Source organism: Ranitomeya variabilis, chromosome 4 (assembly GCF_051348905.1).
Source record: "Ranitomeya variabilis isolate aRanVar5 chromosome 4, aRanVar5.hap1, whole genome shotgun sequence".
Taxonomy (NCBI): Eukaryota; Metazoa; Chordata; class Amphibia; order Anura; family Dendrobatidae; genus Ranitomeya; species Ranitomeya variabilis.
Window position 1 is genome coordinate 604,310,621 of NC_135235.1, and position 24,533 is coordinate 604,335,153.

At 46.5% G+C, this 24,533-nt stretch overlaps 1 long non-coding RNA gene across 1 annotated transcript in view; it reads right to left on the reverse strand.

Annotated features, from left to right (window-relative positions):
• Positions 1 to 24,254: 24,254 nt before the first annotated feature.
• LOC143769231 (uncharacterized) overlaps positions 24,255 to 24,533 on the reverse strand; it is a 32,038-nt gene continuing 31,759 nt past the window's right edge. Inside the window, exon 5 of the long non-coding RNA XR_013214284.1 lies at positions 24,255 to 24,404. This is a non-coding gene — a long non-coding RNA (uncharacterized LOC143769231). The remainder of the gene's footprint in view (positions 24,405 to 24,533) is intronic.

Below are 24,533 nucleotides of genomic sequence, written 5' to 3' on the forward strand. Positions count from 1 at the left end.
CAAAAAATGCCTTGGTGGTCTGAACTTCCTTCATCAATTTCTGTGACTGTCACAAACATCTGAATGGGCTTTGCAGTAATCCATGCCCCTGCTGCTGAAACACCCTTATTCATGAAATGGCATTTTCAGAAAATTTTGCAACAAAGTTGTCATTTGTGAACTTAACACAATGATAATGAGGTTAACAGACTTCTTCAGAACCTTCAGTGCTGCAGTAATATTTCTATACGTCCCACAATTCTGCCTCAAAGATCTATAGACAAGTCTTTAGTTGTTTTTGCCGTGATATTCACTTTATCGAAGTACCTCCTACACATAATGGTGCGCTTTTCCTAATAATGTGCTATCAATTGACTACATTATATATAGACTCCAATCTGGTTGTTGAAACATCTAAAATTGATCAGCTTGTCTAGTTTTAAGATCAGACCTCAACATATGTAATGATAGGTATTCTAGAAGCAATTACCTGCTCTTCCAAGATGTTCTCCATCTCATTGAAACATTCACCGATCTCCTGGACAGCGGTGCAGTTTTTTGTGGTTCTAGAGATCTGGTGAGAAAGAGAATCTACTTTAGTGGTTGCCCAACATTACCTAAGAACAGCTCTAGGTTCTTTGGTCCAGAACTTACACAGTCCTCCAGCAGATTTGCTTGGTGATACAGATCATCCTGAAGCTGCTCCCAGGATGTATGGTTGCTCAAAAGTCTCTCCTGGTGCTTTGTGTAGAAATGGATAGTTCTATAGAAGACTTCACGCACCGTCATGGCCGCACATTCAACCTGTAAATTCAATGTCACAAGGATTACTGGACCAGGTGATGAAGTTGTCCTCTCCACTATGTAACGCTTTACTCTGGAGATTGTGAACTTTGTGTTCTGTAATAAATCTTATGGAGAACCAAAGGATCGGCAGCCCAAATTCAGACATGCCAAATCTTTATCATCTGTTGGGGGAGCATCAGGAGGTCCCAAAACACATTAAACTGTTGGCCACTAATGTTTATAGAGACCGTTAGCTCTACAATGGTCACTCCATCATGTTTTAATGCGACCATTGACCTCCATTTGAAATATACTCTATCCGTGTCTGGTGTTTCAGCAGAACAGAGAAACAGACTGTCTCATTACTCTGCTCTGCTCATAGAAAAGTATATTTTTACAAAGTCTTATTTTATTTACATTATTTTCCAAATATTGCAATTTATTTTTTTTAATATATTCTTGGAACAATTACATAATAATATACTTAATATAAATAAATTCATCTAATAATATAAATATAATTAAATAATATCCTTTTTTCTTTTTTTGCAGAAAAATGTATAGTGTTTTACATGTTAAAAATACAGGATGCCATAATAGGGAACATATGCCATGGAGACTAGCGTTGCATAGGGATTCATTTACCTGGGAAATGTTGTAAAGATGACGAACCACATTTGGTCTTATTTTGGTTACACATCCGTCTGATGTCTCATTCTTTGGAGTCTAGAACAGAAAATATAACATCATGTAATCTGTGGTAGAAACATCTCATCATGCACAGCGCTGTCAACTTAGACCGAAGCTCCATGGACCATAGTATGTTTGCGATAACGTTGCCACGTGCACCACCTATTGCTCTACAACTGTAGGTCACCAATATCAACTTGGACTACATGAAGAAGAAATGAGCACACAAGTGCCATTAGCTCACCATGTGATGTAAGTTGTTAAGCATCTTGTTGGGGAGATCTTTGTGGTTATCCTGGAGCCATATACATCTCTTGGAGTAGACAATGGAGCTGACAGAGAGCAAGAGAAGGAAAGTCCAAGTGTTGATTGGAGACATCATATTTGGGTTGGAGGATGCGGTGACAATGTATGAGGTTCAGCAGTAGGTTCTGGGCTTCTCTCTCCTGATCTTGTCTTTGCTTAGTACTGTGCTCCATCTTCACAGCTTCACAGTTATATTCCCCAAAAAGAAAACCTAATGTGAAAGACGTGAATTTTTCTACTGAAATGGGAGCTTCCACATGAGTTTTATTTTCTTAATACAAAAGGAATTTTTGGGACAGCTTTCTGATTGCAGAGACATCTAGTGGTGAAGGCAAGCAAAACCTGAACTTTCTTAGTCCAGCTCCTTAGATACATGATGAGAAAGTCACAATGTCAAAATAGCTTAAAGGGAATCTCTCACCATGTTTCATGCCACCTAATCTCAGAGCAACACAATATAGAGATAGAGACCCTGATGCCAGTGATGTGTCACTTAATGGGCTGCTTGATGTTGTTTTGATAAAATCACTGTTTTATCTGCTACAGATCTAGCAGTTGTCTGAATTCTGAGCTCTGTATGACCTGAAGGTCTTTACCCAAAGAATGTAGTGTAAACAGAATAGCCATCTTTAAAGACTTGACCAACACAAGGGGTAACCAGATTAGAATTTGTTACACCCGGTCCGGTCCCTGTACTTTTGTGGGGTCCCCATCAGGACTCCCGCTCTGTGCTGGCTCCATGCTGTCCTGATGCAGCCTCTGCTTCCTATCTCTCCTCTGCTTCCTAGTGCGCGGCCAGCAGGTTCCGGGGTAGAGTGCTTAGGTCGCGCGCGCGCGCACGCTCCCGGTCTCTTAAAGAGAGAGCACGCATTTTTCAAAAAGTACTTCTGGCCATTGGCGTGTTAATGATCACTATTTCTAGCCCCTCCACCATAGGGAGGGTGCCGGAGCAGCAAGTATCCTCCGTTGCTAACTTCCGGTTTCGGCTAGCATGTGCTTCTGTTTCTCAAGTCCTCTGCTAGTGCTCCGCTTACACTGTTTGTTTCCACAGACTATCAGCTACCTGTTGCCCGGATATCCTGGGCAACGTCTGTTCTGTCTACGCCAGTTCCATTCCATCTCGCCATTCAGTCATCCGTACCTCAGGGCAGCGCTGGTACCGCGGGTACCAGCTCCTACCCGTACCCCCGGAACCCACAGGTCAGCTCCACGTCATCTGCTAACCCTGCTTGTCCGTCTGTCCCGCTGGGACAGCTGCCACAAGTCCGGGGTCTAACTGGAGGTAGCACCCGTGTCCCCCCAGGCAATCCAAACTGACCCTGTTCGAGGGGACTTACCCGGGTGTCTGGGGCTCATGTAGTCACGCCCCCTTCTGAGCCCCCCGGACCGTGGTCCCGAGGTTCCACGAAAAGTTTCAATAAAAACGAATGTGAACTTTACCATCTGTGTCTCCGTTTCCATTTGTTACAGATTGCTCCGGCCATGGAACCCGCTGGATCCCAGGCACCTCCGGCCATGGAAATATGTCAAGAGGTTACCATCTGAGGGATCAACAGGTCAAGATCACGACTTATCTGCGCAACTTGTCTACTCACATGGATTCCCTGTTTTCTTCTACTGCACCTGTCTCTGCCGCCGTTTACATTCGTTACAGAATTCTTGTCAATTTTATAACCAGCACCTAGTTTCCAGTGATCAAGGGCACTGAAAACATGATCTGATTGGACAACATCGACCAGTTTATACTGATCGAGCAACAAACACCCCACTTTTGATCGTATATGAAATCCCAAATATTTGACATCACAGAATATTGTGCACAGAATCACAGCTATAGGGGGTGCAGAGGTAGCATGTCTCACCTGACTCTGGAGTTCAAGGGGTACAAAACAATTATTACTACAGGTGAGGTCTTATACTGTAGGGTTGCTGACCTGTTACAGATTTTGCACTGGGGCCGAGGAGCTCCGTGTTATGTCTGGTGGCAGGGGCCTCAAGGGTGGCACTTGCACTGGGTTTAGTGGGGATCACAATGACTTGTACTGGGTTCAGTTGGGAAAAGAAGCATCTTTACCTTTCATAATCTTTACTTAATAGTTGTTGTTTTTTTTATAAATTTTAATACCTTGTCAGTGTACAATATTGATCTATTTAATCACTGGCCAGTCTATGATATCTTTTCAATGCACCTTTCCGGGCCTTCAAGAATAACGTTCTATCCATCATTCACGCGACCACTGCTGCCAATAACTGTCATGTACCAAAGGAGTCACTGCTAAAGCTAGTGATTGCCTGCAGAGGTCATGTGAATCTGCATTATCAGTAAAAATGGTAAATGGTATTATTGGTATTCATTGCTGCATTATTGGTAGAAACCAATGTTGCCGGCAGCACTAGACTGATAGTGAATTGAATATGGGAGTATTGCTTATTTCATCATTTTAACACATTTGTTACATAGGTTGAAAAGAGATACAGGTCCATCATCAAGTTCAAGCTTTTTCCATTAGTTCTACATTCTCTATCACTAGATTATTTATAACTGTCACTGTGAAAAGAAAGTCTCATCATTTTAAATTAAAATCTGGATTAGGATGATCATGGCATATAACAGAAAAACCTCAACAATGCTGCATCATGCACAGGTAATGTCAGATAAAGGCTAAGCTTGGTATACCCAAAATGATTCCTTCTGGTCATAAGCAACAGTCTGGCTGCTTACATATTCAATGAAAGATAACTGGAAAAAAATAAAGCTGGGTATTAGGCCGGCGTCACACTAGCGAGTTTTACGGACGTATGAGCGCCGAAAATACGTCCGTAAAAAACGCATTACACACGGCCCAATTATTCTCTATGGGGCTGCTCCTATCAGCCGTATATTACGCATCCGTAATATACGGTCTTGTACGGCCGTAGAAAATCGCAGCATGCTGCGTTTGTCACCGTATTGCGCAAAAAAAAGCCAATGAAAGTCTATGGTGGTGAGAAAAATACGGATTCCACACGGACCAGCAGTGTGACTTGCGAGAAATACGCTGCGGGGTTAGTGAAAAGCCGGTAATTCAATTGCCGGCTTTTCATTTCTCCTTCACAAACCCGACATGATATGAGACATGGTTTACATACAGTAAACCATCTCATATCCCTTTTTTTTTGCATATTCCACACTACTAATGTTAGTAGTGTGTATGTGCAAAATTTGGGCACTGTAGCTGCTAAAATAAAGGGTTAAATGGCGGAAAAAATTGGCGTGGGCTCCCGCGCAATTTTCTCCGCCAGAGTGGTAAAGCCAGTGACTGAGGGCAGATATTAATAGCCTAGAGAGGGTCCATGGTTATTGGCCCCCCCTGGCTACAAACATCTGCCCCCAGCCACCCCAGAAAAGGCACATCTGGAAGATGCGCCTATTCTGGCACTTGGCCACTCTCTTCCCACTCCCGTGTAGCGGTGGGATATGGGGTAATGAAGGGTTAATGCCACCTTGCTATTGTAAGGTGACATTAAGCCAGATTAATAATGCAGAGGCGTCAATTATGTCACCTATCCATTATTAATCCAATTGTGTGAAAGGGTTAAAAAACACACACACACATATGATTTAAAAGTATTTTAATGAAATAAACACACAGGTTGTTTTAGTATTTTATTGCTCTCTCAATCCACCAGAAGACCCTCGCTTGGCAAAATAATAAACCAACAATATACATACCTTCTGATGAACTGTCAGGTCCCACGAAGTAAATCCATCTGAAGGGGTTAACTCATTTTACAGGCAGGAGCTGTGCTAAAGCACTCGCTCGTGCCTGTAACCCCGGGTGCTGAAAGGAAAGCTGGGTGATCTGTACTTACATTGAGTTGCGGTGATGCGCCCTCTGGTGGATGAACTCATGAACTGGAGCCTTGGAAAAGTTCCCACGCTCGAGTTCATATGAGTTCATCCAGCAGAGGGCGCCTCACCGCAACTCAATGTAAGTACAGATCATCCTGCTTTCCTTTCAGCACCCGGGGTTACAGGCACGAGCGAGTGCTTTAGCACAGCTCCTGCCTGTAAAATGAGTTAACCCCTTCAGATGGCTTTACATCGTGGGACCTGACAGATCCTCGGATGGTATGTATGTTGTTTGTTTATTATTTTGCCAAGCGAGGGTCTTCTGGTGGATTGAGAGAGCAATAAAATATTAAAAGAACCTGTGTGTTTATTTCATTAAAATACTTTTTAATAATGTGTGTGTGTGTGTGTGTGTGTTTTAACCCTTTCATACAATTGGATTAATAATGGATAGGTGTCATAATTGACGCCTCTCCATTATTAATCTGGCTTAATGTCACCTTACAATAGCAAGGTGGCATTAACCCTTCATTACCCCATATCCCACCGCTACACGGGAGTGGGAAGAGAGTGGCCAAGTGCCAGAATAGGTGCATCTTCCAGATGTGCCTTTTCTGGGGTGGCTGGGGGCAGATGTTTGTAGCCGGGGGGGGCAATAACCATGGACCCTCTCTAGGCTATTAATATCTGCCCTCAGTCACTGGTTTTACCACTCTGGCGGAGAAAATTGCGCGGGAGCCCTCGCCAATTTTTTCCGCCATTTAACCCTTTATTTTAGCAGCTACAGCACCCAAATTTTGCACATACACACTACTAACATTAGTAGTGTGGAATATGCAAAAAAAAGGGGGATATGAGATGGTTTACTGTATGTAAATATATCCTGTCTGGTTTGTAAAGGAGAAATGAAAAGCCGGCAACTGAATTACCGGCTTTTCACAGATATCGCGCTGAATTAAATATAAATGCAGAATATATATATATGTGTCTCAATGACATATATATATATATATATATATATATATATATATATATATATATATACTGTATATATGTTTTACCGAACATTTGAGCACATAAATCCATTAGATGTCGGTTTTGCAAGCCTGCGAGAAAATATCGCAGTACGGATGCCATACGGATTACATACGGAGGATGCCATGCGCAAAATACGCTGACACACCCTGCCTACGGATGACATACGGATCACTATTTTGGGAACATTTCTCCGTATTACGGCCGTATTACGGCCGTAAAAAACGGACCATATTGTCTTACGCTGAGTGTGACGCCGGCCTTACCCCCTTCCCAGGCTAGAAACATCGGCCCCCAGCCGTCAGCTTTCCCTCTGCTGGTTACAAAAATTGCGCGGGAGCCCACACCATTATTTTCCGAAAAATAATCTTTTATTAACTCCTTAAGCCCCAAGAGTGGTTTGCATGTTACTGACCGGGCCAATTTTTACAATTCTGACCACTGTCCCTTTATGAGGCTATAACTCTGGAACGCTTCAACAGATCATGATGATTCTGACACTGTTTTCTCATGACATATTGTACTTCATGATAGTGGTAAAATTTCTTCGATAAGACTTGCGTTTATTTGTGAAAAAAACGGAATTTTGGCAAAAATTTGAAAATTTCGCAACTTTCCAACTTTGAATTTTTATGCCCTTAAATCACAGAGATATGTCACACAAAATACTTAATAAGTAACATTTCCCACATGTTTACTTTACATCAGCACAATTTTGGAACCAAATTTTTTTTACAACACCATTTTTTTAGGGACAACATCTCATTTGAAGTCATTTTGAGGGGTCTATATGATAGAAAATAACCAAGTGTGACACCATTCTAAAAACTGCACCCCTCAAGGTGCTCAAAACCACATTCAAGAAGTTTATTAACTCTTCAGGTGTTTCACAGGAATTTTTGGAATGTTTAAATAAAAATGAACACTTCATTTTTTTTTTTTCACACAAAATTTACTTCAGCTCCAATTTGTTTTATTTTACCAAGTGTAACAGGAGAAAATGGACCCCAAAATTTGTTGTACAATTTGTCCTGAGTACGCAAATATGGAATGGTCTGCTGGCGTCACATTGCGTTTGCAGAGCCCCTAATGTACCTAAACAGTAGAAACCCCCCACAAGTGACCCATATTGGAAACTAGACCCCCCAAGGAACTTATCTAGATGTGTTATGAGAACTTTGAACCCCCAAGTGTTTCACTACAGTTTATAACGTAGAGCTGTGAAAATAAAAAATTATTTTTTTTCCACAAAAATGTTTTTTTAGCCCCCCAAATTTTTATTTTCCCAAGGGTAACAAAAGAAATTGGACCCCAAAAGTTGTTGTCCAATTTGTCCTGGGTACGCTGATACCCCATATGTTGGGGTAAACCCCTGTTTGGGTGCACCGGAGAGCTCGGAAAGGAAGGAGCACTGTTTTACTTTTTCAACGCAGAATTGGCTGGAATTGAGATCGGACACCATGTCGCGTTTGGAGAGCCCCTGATGTGCCTAAACAGTGGAAACCCCAATTCTAACTGAAACCCTAAACCCTAGCCCCAACCTTAACCCTAACCTTAGCCCCAACCCTAGCCTTAACCCTAACCCTAGCCCCAACCCTAGCCCTAATCCTAGCCCTAACCCTAGCCCTTTCCCTAACCCTAGCCCTAACTCTAGCCATTTCCCTAGCCCTAACCCTAGCCCTAACCTTAACCCTAGCCCTAGCCCTAACCCTAATGGGAAAATGGAAATAAATACATTTTTTTAATTTTATTATTTTTCCCTAACTAAGGGGGTGATGAAGGGGGGTTTGATTTACTATTTAAAGCGTTTTTTTAGCGGATTTTTATGATTGGCAGCCGTCACACACTAAAAGACGCTTTTTATTGCAAAAAAATAGTTTTTGCGTCTCCACATTTTGAGAGCTATAATTTTTCCATATTTTGGTCAACAGAGTCATGTGAGGTCTTGTTTTTTGTGGATCGAGTTGACGTTTTTAGTGGTAACATTTTCGGGCACGTGACATTTTTTGATCGCTTTTTATTCCGATTTTTGTGAGGCAGAATGACCAAAAACCAGCTATTCATGGATTTCTTTTTTTTTTTTTTGGGGGGGGGGCGTTTATATCGTTCCATGTTTGGTAAACTTGATAAAGCAGTGTTATTCTTCGGGTCAGTACGATTACAGCGATACCTCATTTTTAGCGGGACCATGGGACATTTTCAGTGGTACCATGGTTTTTTATGTCTGTCTTTTTGATCGCGTGTTATTCCACTTTTTGTTCGGCGGTATGATAATAAAGCATAGATTTTGCCTCGTTTTTTTTTTACCGCGTTCACGGAAGGGGTTAACTAGTGGGACAGTTTTATAGGTGGGGTCGTTACGGACGCGGCGATACTAAATATGTGTACTTTTATTGTTGTTTTATTATTTAGATAAAGAAATGTATTTATGGGAATAATATATATATATTTTTTTCTTTATTTAGGATTTTTTTTTTTTTTTTTTTTTTACACATGTGAATATTTTTTTTTTTACTTTATAACATTGCCCCAGGGGGGGGGGGGGCATCATGTTACAGGGTCAGATCACTTTGCAGAGCACTGTGTCAGATCAGCAATCTGACATGCAGGGCTGCAGGCTTACCAGCGCTTGCTCTGAGCAGGCGCTGGTAAGCCACCTCCCTGCAGGACCCTGATGTAGCCCCGCAGCCATTTTGGATCCGGGGCCTGCAGGGGGGAGACACTCGGTACAAGGGGAGCACATCGCCTTGTACCGAGGGTCTCAGGAAAGCACGCAGGGAGCCCCCTCCCTGCACGATGCTTCCCTGTACCGCCGGAACGCTGCGATCATGTTTGATCGCAGTGTTCCTGGGGTTAATGTGCCAGGAGCGGTCCGTGACCGCTCCATAGTGCCAGATGTCAGCTGTGATAGTCAGCTGACACCCAGCCGCGATCGGCTGCGCTCCCCTTGTGAGCGCGGCTGATCACGCTGGAAGTACTATCCCGTCATTGGGAATTAAGTCCCAGGTCACCTCGACGGAATAGTACATTCCATGGGATTAAGGGGTTAATTAAACACAGTCCCAGCGTCTGGCTCAAGCTGATATTGTGCGGCTGGTTACAGCTGCTGCCCCAGGTTCAGCCTTTGTAACCAGCATTGATCAGTGGCGAGCAGACGTCCCACGGACTAAGTCCTGCTTTTCGTCTACTGAGCATGCCTGTGGGACAAGCTCTCATTGGAGGTCGAAGGTTACATGCTCAGGTCCTGTAGCGGCTCCGATTGGACCAGTAGGAAGGTCCCGGAAGGCTACATCTATAAAAGCCTTGCATGGCCTCTTGGCCATGCACTAGTATAAAACTGAACTCGTGTGTGTGTGTGACTGTGTGATTGAATCTGGTGAAAGATCCTTAATCATACTCCTCCCTAGCGTTGTTTCATGTACTTGGGTGATTGAGCTATCTAGCGCCCGACAGTGCCATCCAGCACAAGAGCACGAGATACTACATCAAAATAAATAAATGTGAGGACACAACGTGGTGCAGTTTCCAATGCTTTACTCACAGTTCTTAGTTGCCCCAACCGGGGTGCTGTGTTTCCCAGGTTTGTGACCCAGCCAGCTATCAAGCAAATTGGGTGCACTTTCCAGAACCCTCTTTCTTATGTTCCTTTCTCTGGCGGTCTTTCTGCACAGGCTCTCGCCCTCCTGCCCTGCGCCTGCGACACAGTGTCCCAAGCCAGCAGCCACGGATCCTGCCGGGCGGTGAGTGCCAAGTCTCCCTGAATCCTATACGGCTGCCTTTACAGCGAATGTGTGCAGATGTGACTGGGCCTCTTGCAAAAGCCACAGCCTCTGGTTAGCTAGCTGAGTTCTTAGTTTCTCCACTAGATTGAGAGCCCGCCCCTCACTGCGACCTGATCCCTCCACTCGACGATGGTCAGCGTGGATTCGAACCCCACGGGTCGACTTCTCACTACCCATGCCTCTAGGACCTCTTCCTTCGGTTCTTTCTGTAGTTTCACTTTCCTTCAGCTCCCTCTCTCTGGGAGTGCCTTTCTGTCTGTCACGCTCGCACCCAGACTGGCTGGCGCGGTGTGTGGGGGTGTGGCCCCACTGTGCCACAGACCAGACTACCCTGGAAGGGGCGTAACTAAGTAGCTTCCTTGGTGTTCGCTGGAGCCTCTGATGGTGAGGTCAGGCTTGTGCGGCAGGAAGCTACCAGGTGCTACTCCAGGGTGGTGTCTGGCTGTGGCTGCTGATCCCACCAGGGAACGGAACATAGGCAGGCAAGCGAGCACGGCTGGCACTCTGGCAGACAGGCGGGCACGGCTGGGACACAGGCAGGCGGACGGGTACAACAGAGACACTGGCAGGCAGACGGGCACGGCTGGCTCTCTGGTAGGCAGGCAGGTACGGCTGGCTCTCTGGCAGGACAGGCGGACAAGGCTGGTACACTGGAAGAACCGGTAGGGACCGGTCTGCAGGCAGGTATGTGAACAGGTAAGAACCTGTTCAGACAGGAGGACTTATGAATAGGTAGAGAAAGACTGCAAGAGGGATGCAAAGCGGAAGCACAGGAGTTAGAGCCAAGAACAGGAACGCAGGAGGCGGAGCCAAGAGCAGGAGGCTGAGCCAAGTGCAGAAATGCAGGAGGTGGAGCCAAGAGCAGGAGGCGGAGCCAAATGCAGAAACGCAGGAGGCATAGCAAAGTGCAGAAACGCAGGAGGCGGAGCCAAGAGCAGGAGGCGGAGAACCGCAAGGAGCGGAGCCAGGTAGAACCGCAAGGAGCGGAGCCAGGTAGAACCGCAAGGAGCGGAGCCGCAGAGCGAGAGCTCAGCGGAGCCGCAGAGCAAGGCCACAGAGTGCAGAGCAGAGAGCAGACCAAAGTCAGAGTGCAGAGCAAAGCTACAGAGAGCAGAGCCGAGAGCAAAGCCACAGAGTGCAGAGCAAGGTCACAGAATGCAAAGCAAGGAGCAAAGCAAGGTCGCAGAGAGCAGAGCCGAAAACAGAGCTAAGCAAGACACAGAGTGCAGAGCTGAAGGCAGAGCAAAGCCACAGAGTTCAGAGCAAGGAACAAAGCAAGGTCACAGAGAGCAGAGCCGAAAGCAGAGCAAAGCAAGACAAGGACAAAAAACGGACACAGGAACAGGAGTAGACTAAGACAGAGTCAGGAACGGGACAAGGCACAGAGACACGGACACAAGCCAGGGAGCCAGGGTACGACGCCCCACTGGGTGGCGGACATAGGCCAGGGTACGAAGCCCCACTGGATGGCAAACACAGGACACAGACCAGGGTACAACGCCCCCCTGGGTGGCAGACACAAGATTAACAGAGACAGGGCCTGGCACCTCAGCAGCTAAGAACTGACTGAGGGAGTAAGTTGCACAGGCCCCCACCAATGGGTGGGGATCTCTTAAATACAGGAAGCCTCATGGCAATTGACCGGGGACACCTTAGCAAGGTGCACACAGACTCAATAAGACACAGGAGTTGCCGGCGCTGCCCCCTATGCACATAGAGCATGCACAGAGCAAGCAGCAGACATGAGGCACACAGCATGGAGCTGGCAGCAGAGAGAAGTCACAACAAGGCCCAGTGAAGTAAGTGAGTTTGAGTGTAATGCAGGTGGGGGATGGGAGGCCATGCAGTGATGCCAGTGGAGCGCCCCTGTAGGGCAGTGGGGTACTTGGTACCGGGCCCTTCGGTTCTCGAGGGGGATGTCACGGTGGCTGACCCGGTCCGTGGCCCTAGGGACGTCCTTTGTGAATGGGGAAAGGTCTTTAAAGGGAGAATGTTCGTGACGCCACCTGTGGTGTTCAATCAGGATGACCGATGCTGCTTAGGGGTCCGCTGGGGTGATGTTATGGCAGCTAGATGGTATACCTTCCCACAGGTGAAGTGTATCCCCAGGGCTTCCCAGAGTGTAGATGGTGAATGATGTAAGGCGCGGTAAATAACGAGGACACAAGGTTGCAGTCTCTTTACCTTTACTGAAGGCTTCAGCATCCACAGTCCAGAGCACCGGATCACAGGGTAGGCAGAGTCTGGCCGGTCTGAAGGCAAATCCAGAGTCCCCTTATCCAGGTGGAAATCAGTAGCCTTCCTCTAGCGCCTGGGTGTTGTAGTACCTCCCTGCTGAGCTTCTCGGTAAGGTCCTCACAACTGATGTTGGTGTTATGGATGTTATGTCTCTTTCTCCTCTGTCCCCCTGATTGTATGATGGTAAGGATAGGACAAACCCGTATGACTGATGGCCTGAGGCTTTTTACAGGGACTCTATCACGCCCCGGCCCCCACAGTTTCCACCGTGTCTCCTGGGTGTAAGGTCGGGCAACTAATATGGAACTAGCTGTCCTGCCGGTCTCTGGAGCCAGGCTTGGAGATGATGACTCCCTCAGTATTCTGGCTACCAGATTCTGCATCTCAGAAGGAAGCAGCCTGCTCCTGGCTGGTCTCCCTCTGATATTCCTCTCCAGTGCTCTGCTTTCCTGCACACTCTCTGCAATATGCTCACTTTTATGTTCTCTTCCAGGAGTTGCAGCACTTCAGGCTCCAGGACCCCATCCTGTCCCTCTGTCTTCCTGACAGGAACTGAACTCTGAACTCCCTTTCCCTCAAGATCAGGATGTTTTATAGGGGAGTTCACCTAAAACAGGCTTAGAGCTTCCCCTTCTGGTCTGGAGTGTGAACATGTTGCATGCATAGTGTTTACCTGGTAAAGAGATTTCCTTTATTGCCTTCAGACGTTACATCACTACCCCTGATGGAAGAACGACATTACTGCAATGACCAGGACTCTGGGCGTGCTGCACTCCCCCCCGTTAAATCCAGTACTCCGGAACTGGGAAAAGAAAACAACAATACATTAGCAAAAGACATGCACATTTTTGAAATGCTATAAAACAAGTTAATTTAATTGATGCTTCCCTTTATGGGAGGTGAGGACACTTGAACGTTGCAAACAAGTTTGTAAAAGAACATCTGTATTGTCGTTAGACAGATGAAGCAACGAAAGGCTCTACCCACATTAGTCACGTAGGCAGAACCAGGGTGCACCTTGGAGGTGCCAAACTATTTACAAAGAAAGTCTTTGGGTAAGCATTGTCCATTACCACAATGTCCATTTATTTTTTTAACCTGTAACAAAGATAAGTAAGCAATTCAAACATATAACAGCAGTTATTAACATTTTCTAATCTTTGTACCTGGCTGGAATTTGGCTTTTGGTTCTACGTGTAGACCGGAGTGGTTCCTGATCTACGGTGTCTACTGTAGCGTACCCACTAGTGCATGTACTATGTGTAGGTATACTAGGTAAGCGTCTGCGTGGCCTCAGATTCACCATGGGTCTAACAGTTTCACCAATAGCAGAGGGTGGAGTCTCTGGTTCCACTGCTGGGGTGACAATTGCTGCTCGAACCTGTTGGTGCCGAGTCTCTTCAGGCTCTCGATGGTTTTGAGCCGCATTTTGTTCTGGTGCTTCCAGCTGTGGAAAAGTCAAGACAGGTATCACAATGGCCTGATTTATTTGAGTCCAAGACTGGGGAAAATGTCCAAGAACAGTGTGTATCATCTTCTCTTCCACAGGTGGAGATGTTCCTGGGTCTGGCTCTCTGTTCCTCAATTTATCAGGGCATTTCTTGAGATGGTCTCTGGATACTGCCGTTGAAGTCTCTCCTCCATCTTTGCTGATGAGACACACTTTAGTATTGTCAAAGTTGGATGGCAAGATGGTATATGCTTCTGCTTCCCACTGATCATCAAGTTTGTTCGTTCTTCTTTTACGCGTTAACACTTGTTCACCTGGTGACAAGGGAATTGCAGGAGCACGTTGGTTGTAATCTCTCTCTTGTTTTTGTCTGGCTTGAGATAGACTTCTTTCAACACACTCTTGTACTTGGCGATACTTTTGCTGTCTTTCTGTATCCCAATCTGCATCAGATGATGGATTTTCTGGGGTTAGGACTCCCATGTCTAGATCAACAGGTAGTTTGCTGGATCTTCCTCTCATCAGGTATGCTGGAGTACAGTTGGTGGAATTCACTGGAATATGGTTGTACAAGTCTACCAAGTCTGGCAACTTTTCAGGCCATAAGTTCCTTTCTTCTACAGGCAAGGTCTTCAGTAAGTCGATTACCACTTGGTTCATCTTTTCGCACATTCCATTGGTTTGTGGGTGATACGGTGTTGTTCTGATCTTTTTGCATCCGTATAAGTTGCAGAATTCTTGAAATACCTCTGCTTCAAAGGCTGGAACTTGATCACTAAGGACCTTCTCTGGGTATCCATGTGGTCTGCAAAAATACCGTTGAAAGGCCTTGGCTGCTGTTCTTGCCATCAGATCCTTGACAGGTACAGCTACCAGGAACCTGGAGTAGTGGTCTACAATGGTCAGAGCATAGACATAGCCGGATCGGCTGGGTGTTAGCTTCACGTAGTCCAAGGCCACCAGTTCAAGTGGCTGTTTGGTAACTATAGGCTGCAAGGGGGCCTCTGGCTGTCACGGTCCTTTCTGCATAGGCTACACAGGCCACACTCTCGGCACCACTTTTCGATGGTTTTTCTCATACCAATCCAGTAGAACCTTCCACGAAGTAGACTCTCCAACTTCCTCCATCCGAAGTGTCCTGCTCTGTCGTGGTACGCTTCCTGAACCATTAGCGCATCTTGTCTTGGGACCACTATCTGCCAAACCAACTCATGAGTGCATGGGTCGATGCTTCTTCGGCACAGCTTACCATCGTAGATAAATAGTTTGCCTTTCTCCTTCCACAGTTGTTGCGTCTCTTGTGGATCATCTGGGCCAGGGTGCGAACCTGCCTGCGTCAGGAGTTCTTTCGCCCGACGGACCGTGGGGTCACTGTCCTGGGTCTCTGCCCATCCATGGTGGGGCAGAGGATTCAGCGTGGCGTCCTGCTTGTTCTTGAGCCTGTTTCTCACATGATGGGAATACTGAGTGGCCTTGGGGCGATGGAAAGCTGGCAACTCTATTTCTTCGAGGGTTTCCGAGTCTTCTCCCGTTTCTGGCAAGTTGGGCATTCTGGACAATGCATCGGCATTCGCGTTCTTGTGCCCTGCTGGGTACTTGATGGTGAAATCATAATTGGACAACCGGGCCATCCACCGCTGCTCCAAGGCACCAAGTTTTGCTGTGTCCAAGTGTGTCAGTGGATTGTTGTCCGTGAAGACGGTGAATTTTGCAGAGGCCAGGTAGTGCTTAAATCTCTCGGTCACTGCCCAGAGGATGGCGAGGAACTCCAGCTTAAAGGAACTGTAGTTTTCAGAGTTCCTTTCAGTGGGATGGAGTTTCCTGCTGGCGTAAGCAATTACCCTTTCTTTGCCTTTCTGGACCTGGGACAACACGGCTCCCAGTCCCATGTTGCTGGCATCTGTATACAGCACAAACAGTTGGTCATATTCAGGGTAAGCCAGTACCTCTTCTCCCGTCAGAGCCGACTTCAAACAAGTGAAGGATCTCTCCAGTCTGTCGTTCCAGTCAAATGGGGTATTCTTACCCTTGGTTTTCTTGGATTGGCCCACTAGCAGGTCTTGTAGTGGTGCAGCTTTCTTGGTGAAGTCTTTAATAAATCGCTGGTAGTAGCCTACCAACCCGAGGAACTGCCGGACTTCATGGAGGTTGCTGGGCTTTGGCCAGTCTCTGATCACAGTGACCTTGTCAGGGTCTGGGGCCACTCCTTCGGCACTCACCACATGGCCCAGGTACTGCACTTTGGGCTTTAACAGATGGTATTTGGATGGTTTTACCTTTAGGCCAAAGTAGGACAGGGCTTCGAACACCTCGGCCAGGTGCTCCAGATGGTCCTCATAAGTCTTGGAGAAGACAATGACATCGTCCAGATGCAGCAAGACGGTTTCAAAGTTCTTGTGTCCAAGACAGCACTCCATCATCCTCTGGAACGTTCCTGGTGCATTGCACAGTCCGAATGGCATGTAGTTGAACTCGCAGAGACCCATCGGTGTGGTGAAAGCAGTCTTTTCCTTGTTCGCCTCTGCTACGGGAACCTGCCAGTACCCACTGGTGAGATCCAAGGTAGAGAAGTAGTTAGCAGATTTTAAAGCAGCTAATGATTCTTCTATTCTAGGCAAAGGGTAGGCATCTTTATGTGTAATGCGGTTTATCTGCCTATAATCAACACACATCCTCATCGTGCCATCCTTCTTTCTGACGAGGACTAATGGAGCTGCCCAGGGGCTACAACTGTCTCTAACTACCCCAGCCTCCTTCATCTCTCGCAACATGTCTTTGGCACACTGATAATGAGTAGGAGGCACAGGAAGGTATCTCTCTTTAATGGGTGGATGATTTCCCGTGGGAAATGGTTGAATCCCTTTTACCTGCCCAAAATCTAGGGGGTGCTTGCTGAATACCCGCTCATACTCATGGACCACCCTGTAAACCCTTGTTTTTGGTGTGATGGTGTAGAGTCAGTGCCCACATGTAGTTTCTGACACCAATCTTCCATTTGTCCTGCAGAGCCATTGTCCTCTGCCTGATTGGACGGGACCAAGGGTTCTGTTGCCTGTATCACATTATTATCAACAGTAAACAGTTTGGCAAGCGTGGCATATTTGGTTAGGTGGACTTCTTCCTCTCCACAGTTAAGGACACGTACTGGCACCCTCCCCTTGCGGACTTCAACCACCCCTCTGGCTGTCAGGATTGTGGGCCTACTTTGTGAATACACAGGTTCTACCAGAGTCTGGTAGTCTTTACCTCTGAGACCTATTGCTGCCCGACACCATATTAACATTTCACTCCTGGGGGGTATTGCAATGGGGTTTGAATCACTCACTGTGACACGGCCAATTTCTCCACCAGATAGTTCTACCTGCTGTCTCTGTACCAGAGCCCTGATTTCTTTCTGTAGGACACGTTGCTCACTGGAACCAGCTGTTTCTGCCACCTGCTGTAACAAGACAATAACCTCTGCAAAACAATTTTCTATGACATTAGTACCAATGGTCATCATAGGGTTACATTCACGGCGATCAATATCAACAATCACGATCCCTTGGGATTTTAACTCTACCCGCCCCACTTTAATGGTGACCTCTTTGTATCCCACTTGTGGTAAGGGCTGACCGTTACTGGCTACTATGGTGAAATCATCATCAGGGCCACAAGTAATGTCGGTGTCTTCCCAATAAAGTTTATAAAGGACGTAAGGCATAGTTGTCACCTGAGAACCGGTGTCCAACAGAGCGTTCATGGGGATACCGTCGATCACAATGGGGAGAACAGGTCGTCCTCCAACGTACTTGGCTCGCCAGTTGTTTGGGCCTGGTCGTCCTACTCCTGGGGGTTGGTCCTTTGCCCCAGGGGTTGCTCGTTTAAATGACAGCACCTTGCAATGTGGCCTGCCTGATTGCAGCGGCGGCAGATGGGTCGTCCGTCCTGATGATAGCGATCGTTGTCTCTGCCTCTGGTCGGCAGAATCCTCTTCTGTCATCGCCAGGGAACATCCTCTGGTCTGGAAGCCAGCTTGATCTTCTCCTTGGGGGCCTCTTGTAGGGACTGCACGGTCCGGGCTAATGCAGCAACGTTCTTGGTCAGCTCCTGTAGTTGGAGGCGTAGCCCGGCGGGAGAATCATCTTCCAGGGTCTGAGCATCAGCCTCCGCAGAGACTTGAGGATAGGGTGCCACCTCCTGGTGGTACATGAGGGCTGGGCGCCTAGGGGGAACTGCACGGCTGAGCTGCCGTTCCTGTAGCACCTGGATGGCCTTGTCTTTGAACTGCGCAAAGGCCAGGTCAGGATTCTGCATGGCCAGGAGGTGCAGTTGTGCCCGTTGGTTATTGCACAGGAGTCCCTCAATGAACCACTTCTTTAAGAGTTTGTCCTCATCTGGCACAATGTTAGGATCAACCTGCCTGATTGCCTGCAGTGCTTCCTGGAGATTAAGGGCATAGTCCCGTAGGCTATCCTGTGGCCTCTGCTTAACCATAGAACGTCAATTTAATTTCTGTAGCGGTGCAGGTGTCAAAGGCGGTCTTAAGCTTGGCAAAGACCTGCTGCACAGTCTCTTTATCCGCAGCTGGCCAGGATTTCACCTCCCTCTGGGCTGCTCCAAGCAGTTGGCCTGTTACAATGTGAACTTTCTGATGCTCTGTCAGAGGGTAAACTTCAAGCAGGCTGCAAAGTCTCTCTTTAAAGTCAGCTAACGTATACGATTCCCCGGAATATTGCGGGAGCCAGGCTGCTCCAGGTATGTATGGCATGGAGAAGGACATGATGGCCGCTGTAGTTGAGGCAGTGCCCGGCTGGCTGATAGGAGCGGCGGGCTCTGCGGCTGTGCCTACCGCGGGGCCTGCGGGCATGTCCGCTGCGAGGTCTGGGGGTGCTACAAGGTCTGCGGCTGCGACCGCCGCCAACTCCCCTCCCGGATGGGACATGGCGCTTTTCCCTCGCTAACCTGATAGAAGCCGGCGTCTCCTTTTGCGGCTCTGTTGGACGACGTCTTCACTTTCGGCATTCCAGGCAGCAGCGCGGCACCCGTCCTTCCTGCTTCGCGCTCTTTTCGGCTTGCTCCGCCCAAGAAGGTACGTCTCCTCCTCCTCGCGCTCCACGCTGCGCGGCAATGGCGGATTTTGGCAGGAAATGGCAATACACGGTCTTTAAGCAAGTCACAGTTCAAATACAATTCTGGCACAGTTCTTAGGCACACATGACCCGATTTTCAGGCTTAAGTAGATCCTGTTCGTGACGCCAAAAGATTGGAGCGCCCCCGTAGGGCAGTGGGGTACTCGGTACCGGGCCCTTCGGTTCTCGATGGTGATGTCATGGTGGATGAACCGGTCCGTGGCCCTAGGGACGTCCGTTGTGAATGGGGAAAGGTCTTTAAAGGGAGAATGTTCATGACGCCACCTGTGGTGTTCGGTCAGGATGACCGATGCTGCTTAGGGGTCCGCTGGGGTGATGTTATGGCAGCTAGATGGTATACCTTCCCACAGGTGAAGAGTATCCCCAGGGCTTCCCAGAGTGTAGATGGTGAATGATGTAAGGCACGGTGAATAATGAGGACACAAGGTTGCAGTCTCTTTGCTTTTACTGAAGGATTCAGCATCCACAGTCCAGAGCACCGGATCACAGGGTAGTCAGAGTCCGGCCGGTCTGAAGGCAAATCCAGAGTCCCTTTATCCAGGTGGAAATCAGTAGCCTTCCTCTAGCACCTGGGTGTTGTAGTACCTCCCTGCTGAGCTTCTTGGTAAGGTCCTCACAACTGATGTTGGTGTTATGGATGTTATGTCTCTTTCTCCTCTGTCCCCCTGATGGTATGATGGTAAGGATAGGACAAACCCGTATGACTGATGGCCTGAGGCTTTTTACAGGGACTTTATCACGCCCCGGCCCCCACAGTTGCCACCGTGTCTCCTGGGTGTAAGGTCGGGCAACTAATATGGAACTAGCTGTCCTGCCGGTCTCTGGAGCCAGGCTTGGAGACGATGACTCCCTTGGTATTCTGGCTACTGGATTCTGCGTCTCAGAAGGAAGCAGCCTGCTCCTGGCTGGTCTCCCTCTGATATTCCTCTCCTGTGCTCTGCTTTCCTGCACACTCTCTGCAATATGCTCACTTTTATGTTCTCTTCCAGGAGTTGCAGCACTTCAGGCTCCAGGACTCGGTCCTGTCCCTGTAAGGAGGGTGGTGCTGTTATGGACAGTAAGGAACACGCTGTCACTTTAAGAGGCTGTACCCCCTTTTCTGGCATGATGGAATGTTCTGCTTCTCCCCTGCAATATTCGGTGTAATTAACTAGTCTGTGCAGAGTGCAGGTGTGGAGCTGGAGCAGCGTGTGTGAGCTGAGGCTGCTGCAGAGAGGACTTTTTGTGCTGATAGCTGAAAGAGAGAAGAACTGTGTCCTGATATAGCTGCAAGAGAGCCACGAAGATACAGAGAAAGGGATTTACAGTTTCCAGGAGCATCCCTAGGATCCAGAAGCAAGGAGAAGACCATGTTTCACAGAGCTGACAGAAAGCCGTGCGCACCACCGTATTAGACTGCTGGGGGCCCCACTGGGACTGGATCTGATTCTCTAACATCACCGTGAGTTTGTTCCTGTTTGGTGCAACTGTTAGGGCCTAGTATAGGCTTCAATAGTCAGTACACGGGAGCCGTGTGGCCTGCTTAGTAAAGGCCAGGAAGGTTATACGTAGAGTAGCATCATCACTTGTTTATTGTTTACATTTGCTTGTTAGACATATTTTGAGTCTGCAATAGTTGTAGCACCGTACTATTTTACGGAAAAGATACAGTTTATTACTCTTGTAAATTGTCTTTTGCCATTGTAAACCCCTGTTTGCATCTTCCTCATTCCCTTCATTCCTTGCCTTCCAATAAATCTACCCTTTGTTGTTTGCACCTCATCTGGTGTACAGTAGTCTTCCAGCACCGTGGTGGTCCCCCGGCCATCACTTCATCCCTCTGTCTTCCTGACAGGAACTGAACTCTGAACTCCCTTTCCCTCCAGATCAGGATGTTTTATAGGGGAGTTCACCTAAAACAGGCTTAGAGCTCCCCCTTCTGGCCTGGAGTGTGGACATGTTGCATGCATAGTGTTTACCTGGTAAAGAGATTTCCTATATTGCCTTCAGACGTAACATCACTCCCCCGGTGGAAGAACGACATTACTGCAACGACCAGCACTCTGGGGCGCTGCACCAGCAGGGTTATTACACTGTTTCAGTATTTTCTGTCTGCCAGGAGCTGCAGACCCCCATGTCTACTCAGCTCCACTTCTTTCTCAATCTCCCGCCTAAGCTGATGTTCCTAACAAGCTCCTCCCCTACTTTACCTACCCCATCCACTCCTCCAACATCCTTTCCTATCCAGCCTGGCCTTGACTTAATTGTCTGTGTTGGATGTAGTTGTAGGGTTCTGTGCCGTGTCCCCTCTTTACCTGAGAGCAGAATACCACACCTCTGGGTGAGGTGCAATACTCTGTGGTGACTGGACCCTCAGGGGCGCCACACAAGCTTGCTTCCTCAGGGTAACTGTGGACTCTAATTTCTGTTTCAAACCACATATCCAAGCCATTTTCACTTCCTGCAGACCACAACTCAAAAATATGTCCCAGATTCATACATTCCTTAATCAAGAATCTGCAGAAACACTAGTACATGCCCTCATCATCTCCTGCCTCAACTGCTGCAACTTCCTGCTTTGTGGCCTCTCTTCTAACACTCTTGCACCAATCCAATCTATCCTCAACTCTGCTGCCCGACGAATCCACCAGTCCCCCCGCTATTCCCCAGCCTTTCCTCTCTGTGTCAATCCCTTCACTGGCTCCCCATTGCGTAGAAACTCCAGTTCAAAACCTTAATCATGGCATACAAAGCCACCCACAACCTGTCTCCTCCATACTTCTGTGACCTAGTCTCCCGGTACTTACCTGCACGTAACCTCTGATCCTCACAAGATCTCCTTCTCTACTCCCCTCCAATCTCCTCTTCCCACAATCACATACAAGATTTCTCCCATGCATCCCCCCTACTCTGGAACTCTCTACCTCAATATATCAGACTCTCACCTACCATGGAAATTTTTAAAAGCAACTTGAAGACCTACCTCTTCTGACAAGCCAACAACCTGCAGTTACCTGCATTCCATCATAATGCTACACAACCAGCTCTCTCCTCACCTACTGTATCCTCATCCATCCCTTGTAGACTGTGAACCCTCGCAAGGGTTAGATACTAGAATTGAGATCATGTGGGAGACATTTAAGGCCCCAATACACATTGATAATAGTCTATTAATAATAATTGTATTTATATGGCATAAACATGTTCCACAGCTCTTTACAATTACACATTAGATTAATGTCAGTGGAACCTGCCGATATCAACAGGATGGGTCAAAGTCTAATGCAAGGGTGTTCAACCTTTTGGTGTCTTTGGATCACATTGGCAGAAGAGTTGTCCTGGACCACAAAATCAAAGAAACACACACAAACGAAAACTGATGAGTAAATAAAAGGTGTGTCCATTTTTTTTGTGATATTCAACAACACACATAAGTAAGAAAGTTCTCACATAAAAATGTTTGTGATCATTAATATAGAAAATGGGCATAACTATGTAATAGAACGCTACCCTGAGACTGCTGTAAATATATCACAAAGGAGACACTGAGACTGCTGGCTAAATATCACAAAGGAGACACTGAGACTGCTTTATATAAATCACATAGGAGACACTGAGACTGTTGTGCATGTATCACATTGGATACAGAGACTGCTGTATATACATCATCTAGGACACACTACACTGAGACTGCTGCTTATACACCACATAAGATACACTCTGACTGCTGTACACATCACATAGGAGACACCTAGACTCTGCTGTATATACCACACAGGATACACAGACTGATGTGTACATCACACATGATACACTGAGACTCTGCTGTATACTTCACATAGGATACATTGAGACTGCTGTTATACAGTACTCAGCAGAAATGAGTGCGTCCCCTTTGAAAAGTAAGATTTTAATCAATTTCTCAATGAACAAAAGAGCACTTTCCACATTTTTACAATACTGAGTTTCATGGAACACTTTTAACCTATAACATGAAAGTACAATTACTTATAAAACTTTAATTACAAATCCTTTAGTTATGCTCAAATGATGAGCAGGATGCCTGCAGTCCAGTCCTTTCACCAAAAGAAAACATTTGGTGCATTATGAAATTAAAAATCTGGCAAAGACCCCGGACTGTGGAGCAGCAAGAATCTGACATCAGACAACAATGGGACAAGATTCCTCTCCCAAAATTCCAGCAATTGTCTTCTTACTTTACAAACATTTACAGACTGTTTTAAAAAGAAGAAAAAGAAGAAGATATACTACACAATGGTAGACATAGCCCAGGCAAAACTTTTTTGATGTGTTGCTGCCATCAATTTCTAACTAAGTTAATTTTTTCAGTTGAAAGGGAAAATTGTCGAACATGCACCTTCTGGTCTATGTCCTATGTTCTGAATAAAATATAGCTATACGAGATTTCCAAATCATTGCATTCTGGTTTTCTATACATTTCACATTGTTGGGGAATTGAAGTTGTAAACAGTTAAGCTCCACCAAACCTGCTATTAAATCTTAAGTCTTTACATTGAAAAAGATCTCTAAACTCCTAAAGTGAGGAAAGTCTCCATTACTTGTTCCCCTGGGATCAGATGTGTATTTCTAATTTACAGCTAATCAAAATGTCTCTAATAAGGAAACCATTCTGTTAGTGCACATTCATGTGTTGAAGTCTCAGCTAACGTTTTGGTAAATCAGCTGCTAGAACATCCAAGTGGTGAACCTAGCTCCTCCAGATTCTCCAAGCTACTGCTCAGAAAATATATTCACTCAGTAGTCCATGATTTATATACCATCAGTTTACTCTGTTCTGGGCATTGCATCCACTAGATAAATTCTCTTGGCTCCTTGATTTCAAGTCTTGCTGGTGATGTAAATGTAAATTCCGGTTGTGTTCAGGATCACGTGGTAATGACCAGGGAGTCATTCTTACAAAGAATATATTTTATTACCAAACATAGAAAAATGCAATAATTTAAAATAAATAGATAAATAATAAAATATAGATAATAAAATAGATAAATAAGTGGCTGAAAACATGGTGAGGTCGACAGCTGAAGCCCCTTGTCTGACTACTGAATGGTTTTATGGAACTGTTTATTCCTCATGAGTTTGGAGAGGCGAGCAGCCTGCAGTAAATTGCGATTCATGTATACGTGGATTATCCTCTGAGCGCATACTGCGTCATCCTGCAAATTAGAAAGATATAACAGTTAAACTCTACAGTAGGCAAATCCCCTGTCTACCAAGGGAGCGTCTTTACAAATCAGAAACTTTCCTACATATGAATTGAAATCTGGTTAAAGAAACATCAGAGC